This window comes from Euphorbia lathyris, chromosome 10, assembly GCF_963576675.1.
Source record: "Euphorbia lathyris chromosome 10, ddEupLath1.1, whole genome shotgun sequence".
Lineage (NCBI taxonomy): Eukaryota > Viridiplantae > Streptophyta > Magnoliopsida > Malpighiales > Euphorbiaceae > Euphorbia > Euphorbia lathyris.
Genome location: NC_088919.1, coordinates 60978995 through 60990415, shown reverse-complemented (window position 1 = coordinate 60990415; position 11421 = coordinate 60978995). Strand labels below are relative to the sequence as shown.

Below are 11421 nucleotides of genomic sequence, written 5' to 3'. Positions count from 1 at the left end.
TTGCTAGGTTAGAAGCTATACGTATATTGTGTGCATATGCTAGTTTCATGAACTTTAAATTGTATCAAATGGATGTTAAAAGTGCATTTCTTAATGGTTTTATAAACGAAGAGGTATATGTTAATCAACCTCCCGGTTTTGAAGATCCAAAATTTCCAAACCACGTTTATAAACTCAAGAAGGCCTTATATGGCCTGAAGCAAGCTCCAAGAGCTTGGTATGAAAGGTTGACCAACTTCCTGCTGACCAGGAATTATGTCAGAGGAAAAGCTGACACAACCTTGTTCATTAAGAAAAAGGGTAAACATACCCTACTTGCACAAATCTATGTAGATGACATAATATTTGGTGCTACTGACGAATCCTTGTGTCAAGAGTTTAGCAAACAGATGCAGACTGAATTCGAAATGTCTATGATGGGAGAACTCAGCTTCTTCCTTGGACTTCAGATCAAGCAAGGTAAGAACGACATTTTCATCAGTCAGTCCAAGTACACCAAGGAGATGTTAAAGAAATTTGATATGGAAGATTGTAAGCCCATATCAACCCCTATGGGTACTGATACTGTCCTATGCAAAGATGAGAAAAGTAAGTCAATAGATAGTAAACTTTATCGAGGTATGATAGGCTCCTTACTTTATCTCACTGCTAGTAGACCTGATATACAGTACTCAGTATGTTATTGTGCAAGATATCAAGCTGACCCAAGGGAATCTCACTTAATTGCTGTAAAAAGAATTTTTAGATATTTGCAGAGCTCAGTTGATGCAGGTTTGTGGTATCCAGCCTCAAATGACTTCACACTCATAGGATACACTGATGCTGACTATGGACGGGATAAGCTAGAACGTAAGAGTACCTCAGGAGGATGTCATTTCCTTGGAAGCTGTCTAGTATCCTGGTTCAGCAAGAAGCAGTCATCAGTTGCTCTGTCTACAACTGAAGCTGAGTACGTTGCTGCTGGAAGCTGTGTAGCTTAAGTCCTATGGATAAAGCAACAGCTTGAGGATTATGGAGTAAGAACTGAGACAATAGAGATCAAATGTGACAACAAGAGTGCCATTGATCTATCCAAGAATCCTATTCAACACAGCAGGATGAAGCATGTCAGCATAAGGCATCACTTCATCAGAGATCATGTACTAAAGGGTGAGATCAAGCTGACCTATGTGCCAACAGATGAACAGCTTGCAGATATCTTCACCAAGCTTTTGGCTCGTGAGCAATTTAACATACTAAGGGACTCTATCGGTATGTCTAATCCTCTTCAATAATTCTAAATATTTGAATGAATGTTGAGTGATTGTCATACTGACTGATATCAATCTAGTAACTACTGCACATTGAGCTTAATAGTCTATGCTGGGTAGATACAAATGTTGAGTAAATATTCTGTGCTGAGTAGATAAACATATTGAGTAATCACCTTATGCTGAGTAGATGTACATGCTGAGTGATTAACGTATGTTGAGTTATTAAGAGAGAGAAAATCCATCTACGTAGAATTAAATACTCAGTATCATAAACGATTCATATTCTGGCAAACTGAGTAAAATCCCACTTGTACCAATAAACAATGACACGTGTAACAAATCATACCTAGAAAAACATAAGTAATAATGAATACCCATGCGCCGAACCTGTCATAAATGGCAGAATCTTTGTCGATTAAAGTCCCAAGAAGAAAACGGCTAGTTCACTAATTAGGAATGATTCAAGACTCTATAAGTAGTGGAAGGATCCTCACTCATTACTCTTTACGCTTAAAATCTTCTGAAATCGAATCCTTTTCTCTCCCTAAAACCTTAAAACCTTCATCTGTAACAATGGCTTCCGGAAAAAACGAAATCCCTAACCTCACCACTCAGCTTGGCCAAACCTCTGGCAAACCCACTCAAGCTGACCCCGCCGGTTCATCAAAGCCAGTAGAAAGGAACATGATCAAGGTCCATAAAAAGGTCAACAACTTGGAGGTTCTAAAATGCAGATGGTTCTCTCCAGGATTTGTCACTTCTGAGAAACCGTTCTGTGACTGGATCGAGAAGAACAAATGGACCGGTCTCTTCTCACTCACCGGAAAAACATATCCTAGGTTGGTCAGAGAGTTCTATTCCAACATGTTTGTTGATGAAGAAGATGCTGACTATTTGGAGACCACGGTCAAAGGACAGAAAATCACCATAACCCCTGCCTATCTAGCTACTCTGCTAAACTTACCAGACGAAGGAATGGAGTTTAGGACAACAAAAGAAAAGGTACCAAAGGAAAGGCTTGAACAGATCAAGGGGTTCTGCAAACCCAAGAATCACAAGGGAGAAATACCCAGCACATGTATGGGGCAAAACCAGAAGATGGCACACTACATATTGACCAACTTCATCTTCCCCAAACTCAGCTCAGCTTCCTCTGCCTCCAATTTTGAACAATGCTTCATATGGCACATGTTGACCTACACCCCTTTCAACCTTCCGGTATTTCTGGTTGGTGCGCTCCAGCGAGGAGGTAAGAAACTTCGGTTAGGTTCCTTAATCACTAAGATCATCGAGGATAAACAAATCGAGACCATAAATGAGACTGATACCTTGGGAAGTGAGATCACAGTAGCTCTGCTGGTTGGATTATTATACAATCAACCATTGAAAGGATATGAAGAAGTTGAAGATATTGAGGAAAATGATGAAGCTGAACAGGAAGTTGTGCCTGAGCATGAGCCTGAGAAAGAAGTGGAGGCTCCTGCTGAGTCCCCTAAGGATAAGAAGAAGAGAAAAGCGCTGGCAACATGTGCAAAAGATGTTGACACAGTGCCCAGGAAGAAGAGGGCTATGAACAGAGCTAAGAATGTTGATACTGATCAGGCTAAGGAGAAAGCTGAGTCGGCAGGGAAAAGAAAGAGGCCAGAAGAGCCTGAGGATGAAGGAGAGGAAACTCCGGAATCCCCCTTGATGAAAAGAAAGAAGGGTCATACCTCAAAGACAGTTGAAGCTAATCCCTTGGATTGGGTTGTACCTCCAAAAGATCATGGAATTGACCTAGACCAAACTCATGCTGAGCCGGTCAAAGATGCTGAGCAAGAAACTCATGTTGAGGAAGAAGTCAATACCGAGCAGGAACAACCTACTCATGTTGAGCAACATCAGGATAATGCTGAGCGGAGAATTGAGGAAGAAGAAAATGTTGCTGTTGAGGATCATGTTGAGCAACATGAGAATCCAACTGAGAAAGAAGAGACAGTTGATACTGACGAGGAGGATATTCATGCTGACCCATCTCCTCCTAAAGAAACAAGGTTCAAGCGACTCAAGAAGAAGGCACAAAAGCAAATTGATCTTCTGGATGATTCCCCTCCTCAAGATATTGATGCTGAACTCTCCAAAATTCAGTTCAAATACTTCTCCCATGATGTTGAGCCTGAGTCTCCTCCAACGGATCTTGTGCAAAAACAAGCCTCTGTTACTCAGGATGAGGAACAAGCCAAAACCTTTGAAAATCCAAATCCAACTGCTCAAGATGGAACAAATCCTGCTTCAATTTCCCCCACTCAAGTTGAGCAGGTCAACATGACTATCCAAACTCCACCTCCTACACAGCATGATGATAACTCAGCTCTTGAAGCAAATCTGCATCAAAGTCCTGTCACCAATCAAGATAATCAATCTGGCAAACAGCCAACTCCACCACCATCAAGCTCAATTCCAGCCTCTGAGACAAATGCTACTCAATTTACATACTTGAATGCTACTGAGTCAGGACGACGAATCATTGCCTCTGCTCAGTCCTTGCTTCAAGATTTGAACCCTCCTCAAGCTGATGCCACTAGATCTTCTCATGCTGAGTCCTCCCAATTATCTGGTATCACTCAGCTTCTAAATGAACTACGAGGACTCAAAGATCTTGTAAGTGTTATGACCACCGTTCAAACTCAGCAACCCAGGCAAGACCAAATAGCAAAGCTGACTGAACTAGCACTCACCATGGTGAACCATCTGAACTCGCTTGAAGGGAAAATCCAACAACTATCGGAAGTCAATCCAGGGTATGCAACTTCCACTGAGCTTCAAGGATATTTTGCTAAGTTAACTGCAGAACTGACCACATCAAGCGCAACTGGCAATCCTGAGTATGCTACCTCTATTGAGTTACAAGAATGCTTTACTAAGCTCAATGCTGAACTGACGTGTACGCGTGAGTTAGTCTCTTCCTCCTCTCAGTGCACAATTGACCAACTGAGTGAAGCAGTAAGTTTACTCAACGTCAACAAAGCATAAATGGATGTTGATCCAGTCTCAAATAGTCAACTCTTGAGTTTTTCCCAAGCAATTATGAAAGCAATGCGCATCAACAATGCCCAGCGCATGTTTTTTGACTCTGCCATGCTGAAGATGTACCACCAATCTTTTGCTCAGATAACCAGCTCGCTCACCTGGCTTAGCAAATCACATGAATGCCTACTCAGCATGATTAGCAGCTCTCTCCGGGTTCCTCGGCATGTCCAAGATGACAGTGTCCCTGTAATTGATGGCTTGGGTGAAAGCACAAAGAGGCTCCAGCATTACTCACATTTTCTCTCCACTGCAGCTCGAAACGAAACCTTCCTTTATAAACCCGATGATGGCAAAACGGGGGAGACAAGCCAAGAAGGAACTCAGCTTGTAGGTAATGCCTCAGGAAGTAAAGATAAAGGCAAATGAGTAGCTCGAGATGACCCTCAAGCTCAAGTCAATATGAAGGAAAAGAAGAAGAACTAGATATAGCTTAGGCAATGTTTAGAACTTAGAATAGAATCTTTCTTCATATGTTTTTGCTTAATCTATGACAAGTACCATTTTCTCAATCTGGCTGATAAAATTGAACAAACAAATTAAGAAGTAAAACATACTCAGTATACATTAACACCAAAATACTTATGCAATAAACTGAGTAACAACATACTTCAAATATTTTTGAAAACTGACTTAAATCCAAATTAGCTCAGATCATGAAAAATCTAACATTAAACTAAGTCAGTATACACAAATGCCTTAAGGTTCATTCAATTAAATCTTGGAAGGTTTAGAATTAAGTTAAGACAATATGTGCAACCCTTACGGGGGAGTTATTTCAAAAATATATCAATCATGGGGTAACTTATAACTGAGTTCCATAATTATGTATTTTGCCAACATCAAAATGGGGGAGTTTGTTGAAACACCTTTCCACAAGATTTTGATTTGACAAAATCATCCATGATTAAGAGGCAATTAAATTTAAATGCTTTGATTTAATTGTACTAATGTGTTCAATATTGAGTGCAAAAATATACACATAAAGTTAGACAGGACAAAAGTCAGCATAAGCCAAGCTGAGTGGAACGGAACTCAGCATAAAAGAATAGAAGCTGAGTGGAGTAGAACTCAGTATCAGAAGTCTCCTTCAAAGTTGCCAGAACGAAGCTGACTAAATTAGAAGACTCCTTCAGAATTGTATAAACAGAACGGAGCTGACTAAGAAGGAACTCAGCATTGAAGTTGAACATTCGAAGATAACTAATAAAGCTGAGTGACAGTCAGGATAGCATGAAGGATCCGTTCACTAAAGGACAAAGTCTGCCAATCTTCTGCACCAATAATTGAAGTCTCAAAAATACACAGAAGACTAATTCCAAGAAACATGGATCAATGGATTATTGGTAAAAGACAACTGCCACAAAAGACAAGTCTGTAGGAAGAAGACAAGGCTGGCACCTGAAGAAATCAGATGACAGGATTGGCCTGCAAAACTGAAGCTGACCAGAAGCTGTCTGCTAAAAGAGCCGTTTTGGAATCAACGGACACACCAAATTCAAACGGTCTAATCTCCAGAATTCATCTATAAAATGGACAAGGATTTCACTTGGACATTCGCCGAATTACAAACAAGAAAGATCCAAGAGAGAAATCTTCAAAGCACTCAAATACAAAGATCTTACACCAAACCTTCTATTCTTTGTGTAAATGCTAGAGTGATTCTGTGTAATCTTCTAAAGTGTTCTTTACTGAAAAGAGAACAAGTGTTTATCAATTGTAATATAGAGAGTGTATGCTGAGTGCTTGGTTGTAAGCATTCAATGGTAGAAAAATCTAAGTGCTGGGTTGTAGTACTTAGTAGGAGCTGAGTAGACGAATAGAGGACGTACTCTTGCATACTCACTGCCTTGTAAAGGGTTTGTGCTTTACCTTGAAAGAGCTCAGTATTGGATTGAAAATCCCAGGAGGAACTGGGGACTGGACATAGGCAGAGAGGCCGAACCAGGATAAGTCATGCTGAGTAACTTCTAAACTCTTTCTCTCAATATATATATATATGTGCATGTGTTGCTTGTGATATCTACTCAGCATATAAATTGTTAAAACTCAAACTGAGTAAATCTGAGTGCTGAGTTGGAAGCTGATCTCTCAAGAGTCAATTCCCAACTCTCAAGTCAAGCAGTCTTAGTCAGCATAGAACTAAAACTGTCTGACTAATCAATCGGTCGTGCTGACCAACACGCTGAGTTAACAAACTCTTAAAATAACATTAAGTCAGCATAAATAAAAGCGAAAAAGTTACATTAGTTCCTATCCCCCCCCCTTGGAACTAATTACTAGGGACCAACAACAATTCCTCCCCCTTGAGCACATTCTTGACCCCAAGAATGCATGAATTCCGGAAATTGTGCTTTAAGCATATCTTCAGCTTCCTAAGTAGCATCAATTGTAGGCATGCCTTCCCATTGTACTAAGAGTTGTGGTGTAGAGACCCCGTCAATAAACACAGTCCGTGAGTTGATTACCTTCGCAGGTACATTGACAAATTCACTATCACTAACAGGTGGTAAAGTAGTCAGAGGGGAAAGTGCAGGATGCACCTTCTTCTTTAGGAGGGACACATGGAACACATTGTGTATTTTGCAAGTAGGAGGTAGTTGTAATATGTAAGCGACTTTGCCCACCCTTTCCAACACATGAAAGGGGCCATAATATTTGGCAGAGAGCTTCATCGAACTTCGGAAAGCCAAAGAAGTCTGCCTATAGGGTTGCAGCTTCAAAAACACCCAGTCTCCAACCTGAAACTCTTTGTCCGTGCGTTTCTTAACTGCCAGTTGTTTCATTCTATTTTGGGCAGCAGAAAGACAACTTTGAAGATAGGTATTAAGCTTAGAACGTTCCTGAAGTAAGGAGTCTACTGCAGCCACGTCTGTAGATTGAACTAGTAGCATAGGTAGTTTATGAATTACCCCATATAATGCCTGGAATGGACTCATTTTGATGGCGCTATGATAAGTAGAGTTATACCAGTACTTTGCCAAGCTCAACCAGGAATGCCACTTCTTAGGTTGTAAGAAACACATGCTACGCAGATAATTCTCTAGGCATTGATTCAAACTTTCTGATTGGCCATCGGATTGGGGGTGATAGGCACTAGTGGAGTGCAATTTGGTCCCTAAGAGCTTCATAAGTTCTTTCCAGAACAACCCAGTAAATATCCTGTCACGATCCGAGACAATTATCTTTGGAATTCCATGTAGACGGAAAATATTGTCTAGGAATACCCTTGCTACAGTTGCAGCAGTAAAGGGATGACATAATGCAATGAAATGCCCCCCTTTTGAGAATCTATCAACCACCGCCAGAATAGTGTCAAACCCCGCTGATTTAGGTAATTTCTCAATGAAATCCATGGCAATGTCTTGCCAAGCGCCATCTGGAATAGGTAGAGGTTGAAGGAGTCCAGGATATGCTGAATGATCAACTTTACATCTCTGGCAAGTTTCACAAGCTGCAATCCACTTGGTCACAGAATGGGGCATGTTTGGCTAATGGAAATGTAGCTGCAAACGAGTGAGGGTGCCTTTAATTCCTGAGTGACCCCTAATAGGTGAACTATGGCAAGCTTCAATAATTTGATTTTTGAGGTTTGACTGATTGCCAATGTAAAGTTTGCCTTTATATCTCAATACACCATTACTGAATGAATAAGGAGGATGGGAGGAGGGCTGGATCACAAGTTGTTGGATAAGGTTTTGAGCTAGCTCATCACCAATATATGTATGTTGTATATCCTGCATCCATGTAGGACTGGTCATGGAAATGGAAAAAAGTTGAGTAGAAGATTTAAGTACCTCATCTTGCTGCCTTGATAATGCATCAGCAACTTTATTATTTATCCCTTTTTTATATTGAATGACATAGTCCAGTCCCAAGAGTTTAGATACTCCTTTGTGTTGTAGATAAGTGTGAAGCTTCTGTTCTAATAGATGTTTGATACTCTCTTGGTCAGTCTTGATCACAAAAGTAGAGTTCTCTAGGTAGTGTCTCCAAGCAGTACAAGCTTGCAACATTGCCAATAACTCTCTCTCATAAGCTGACAGCCTTTGGTTTCTTGGGCTCAGAGTCTTAGACAAGAAACAGAGTGGCTTTCCTCCTTGCATTAAAACTGCCCCTATCCCAATTCCACTTGCATCACATTCCAGAACAAACGGTTGCTTGAAGTCGGGCAGAGCCAATACTGGTGCTTTGGTCATGATGCTCTTCAAATTGTTGAAAGCATCAGTTGCCTGTTGTGACCAGCAGAACCGATCTTTTTTAGGAAGGTCGGTCAATGGTCTACTCAGCTCACCATATCCCTTGATGAACCTTCGATAATATCCGGTCAGCCCCAAGAACCCTCTTAGTCCTTTAAGTGTTGTTGGAAGTGGCCAATCAACCATAGCAGAAACTTTGGCAGGATCTGTAGCTACTCCTGCTGCTGAGATAATATGGCCTATGTAAGCCACATGGGACACTGTTAAGCCCAAAATATACCTAAAATATCATTAATATTTACATCATTATTTTTACAAATTTATGTTGTTTATATCTGTTTAGATTACTTTTACTCTCAAATATCTTTCTTTATTGCAAGGTACCTAAATATTTGGTAAAATCCAAATATGAACGAAAAAGGATCAAAAACAGAAGAAAAACCCTACAAAAGGAGTCAAAGACGACGTAAATCAAAAGCGCCAAGTCAAGGACACGAACGAGAGCAAAGAAGTGAAAAACACAGCATGCCGCGACAGCGAATCCCCCACCCGCGGCCGCGACACGCGTGGTTCAGCTACTTCCTCCCTTCGTCCAAAGCTCAACTTAATGCTCCCCCATTCACGGCCGAGGATTCCCATTCTCGGTAAGTGCAGAAATTCTGCCAAAGTGCATTTAACACATGTTGAAATCCAAGAAACGCGTTCGTTCAAGTGGATAAAGACGTCCTTTCACAACGGACACGACTCTTAACCAACGGATACAATTTTTCACAAAAGACACATCACTTCAATCTCAACCCTTTAACATCTATAAATAAAGAGTTGGTGTTGAGAAAAATGGAGGTAATGTTATGTAATATAGATATAGAATCAGAGCGTAGAACTAATGTCTAAGTTCTAAGCAAAAATAGTTCGAGAGTTAGAAATTAGATTCTGTACAAAACAAGATGAGGTACACATATTGTTTATAGTTTAATTACAACTCAGTAGCGTTTAGACATTGTTCCAGTTTTAGTTTGCATTTTGGTAGTGGCCGACCGAATCCCTATTACGAAGTTACAGCGAGAAGATTGAGTAGAGTGTTCGCCCCTGAGCCTGACAACCTCTAAGGAAACCCAAGGAAAGGACTGATCAGCCGTTCACTTGCACGCCCTCGAAGAACTCGATGCTCCATGTTCTCTGTAAACTTGTATCAATTTATATTTCATCTAATAAAGTCCGTTCTATTCGATAAATCGTTATGCAGCACTTATGGTATCCAATCCACTAAAGTGATTGCTGGTGTAGTTAAATTCAAAATCATTACAAGGAAACTTTGTTGAACACTTAGGCAAATTATCATCTCGAAAGAGTTTTAATTTGATTAAGGGCAACTATCCCGAAAGGGTTTTGTCGGGTTCAAAGCCAATTAATTAGAGGTTCCGTCATTTATTTCATCATCATAATTGATACAAAATTTAAGTTGTTTTCTTTGCTTAATGCAAATGAATACATTCATTTGTTTTTCTAAAAGTTCTAAATGTTCCTGTTTTGTAAAATTCATCCCTAAATCAGAAGATCTTTCTAACAATCAATATATTCTAATATAAAATCTTAATCCAGCATTTTCAAATACTCAAAGTCCACAAACTCAATTAAACAATTTCCTAAATTCAATTAGACAAATTTCACTTTTCATTTACATTCAATAGTAAATCTAACAAGTTCGAAATTAACAGATTCAAAAATAAGTTTTTCGTTAAAAAACGTATCCTTGTGGGATCGATATTTTTATTACTACAAGCGAAACCGTGCACTTGCGGAAATCGCTCAACAAGTTTTTGGCGCCGTTGCCGGGGATACGCCAAAATTTTTGACAAAAATTTTATTTTTCCTATTTTATTTTCGAATCTAGGTTTACACATTATTTTTATACAACTTTTACATTTTATTTATTTTCAGTTTATATAACATATTTGTTTTCAATTTTGTTTTGAAGGTAGTTTGGGCCGTGCAACAATTTCAAGTTCCTGCGCAGTTCGTGAAGTTCGGGCACACCACCAGACCCTCTTGATCCAGAAATTGAAAGAACACTTAAGAAAAACAACAAAAACAACAAAAACAAAGACAAAACACCCTTAAAAACCAAAGTAGTCCAGCCAGAAAATATGGCCGATCCACCGACACTTATAGATTATGCTAGGCCAGGAATGGCCGGTGTAACTAATAGTGTAGTTAGACCCCGTATAAACGCAAATCAATTTGAAATTAAGCCTGCTTTGCTTAATATGTTGCAAAACAACGTAACGTTTTACGGACTACCTAACGAAAACCCTAATGCCCATTTGACAAATTTCTTAGAAATTTGTGACACTTTTAAAATTACGATGTAACAGCCGAAGCAATCAAACTTCGCCTCTTCCCTTTCACTTTGAAGGATAAGGCAAAAATTTGGTTAACTTCTATGCCTGCTGCAACATTTGAAACTTGGGACCAATTAGCCCAAGCGTTTTTATCAAAATATTTTCCTTTAGCAAAAACCGCAAGAGTCATCAAAGAATTGACATCTTTTACCCAAAATGATAATGAAACTCTTTATGAGGCTTGGGAACGTTTTAAAGAACTTCAACGTTTATGCCCACACCACCAACTGCCAGATGCACTTTTAATGCAGACATTCTATAATGGATTAAATCCTACAACTAGAGGTTCATTAGATGCTATGTCTGGAGGGTTATTTATGAAGAAGACGTCCGCCCAAGCAAGAGAACTTTTGGAGGAAATGGCAATCAACAGCAGTATGTGGCCCGCAGAGCGTGGACATATACCAATGGCGAAACCATCATCCTCAGGTACATCATCGGTTAAAGGTATAATGAATCTTGATCCAGTTGCGATGTTACAAGCCCAATTTTCTGCCTTAT

The 11421-nt window shown here is 39.8% G+C and overlaps 1 non-coding gene across 1 annotated transcript; it reads right to left on the bottom strand.

Annotated features, from left to right (window-relative positions):
• Positions 1-11042: 11042 nt before the first annotated feature.
• On the bottom strand, positions 11043-11149 carry LOC136210157 (small nucleolar RNA R71). Its single transcript, XR_010677865.1, has one exon. It is a non-coding gene; the product is annotated as a small nucleolar RNA R71 (small nucleolar RNA).
• Positions 11150-11421: the final 272 nt, after the last annotated feature.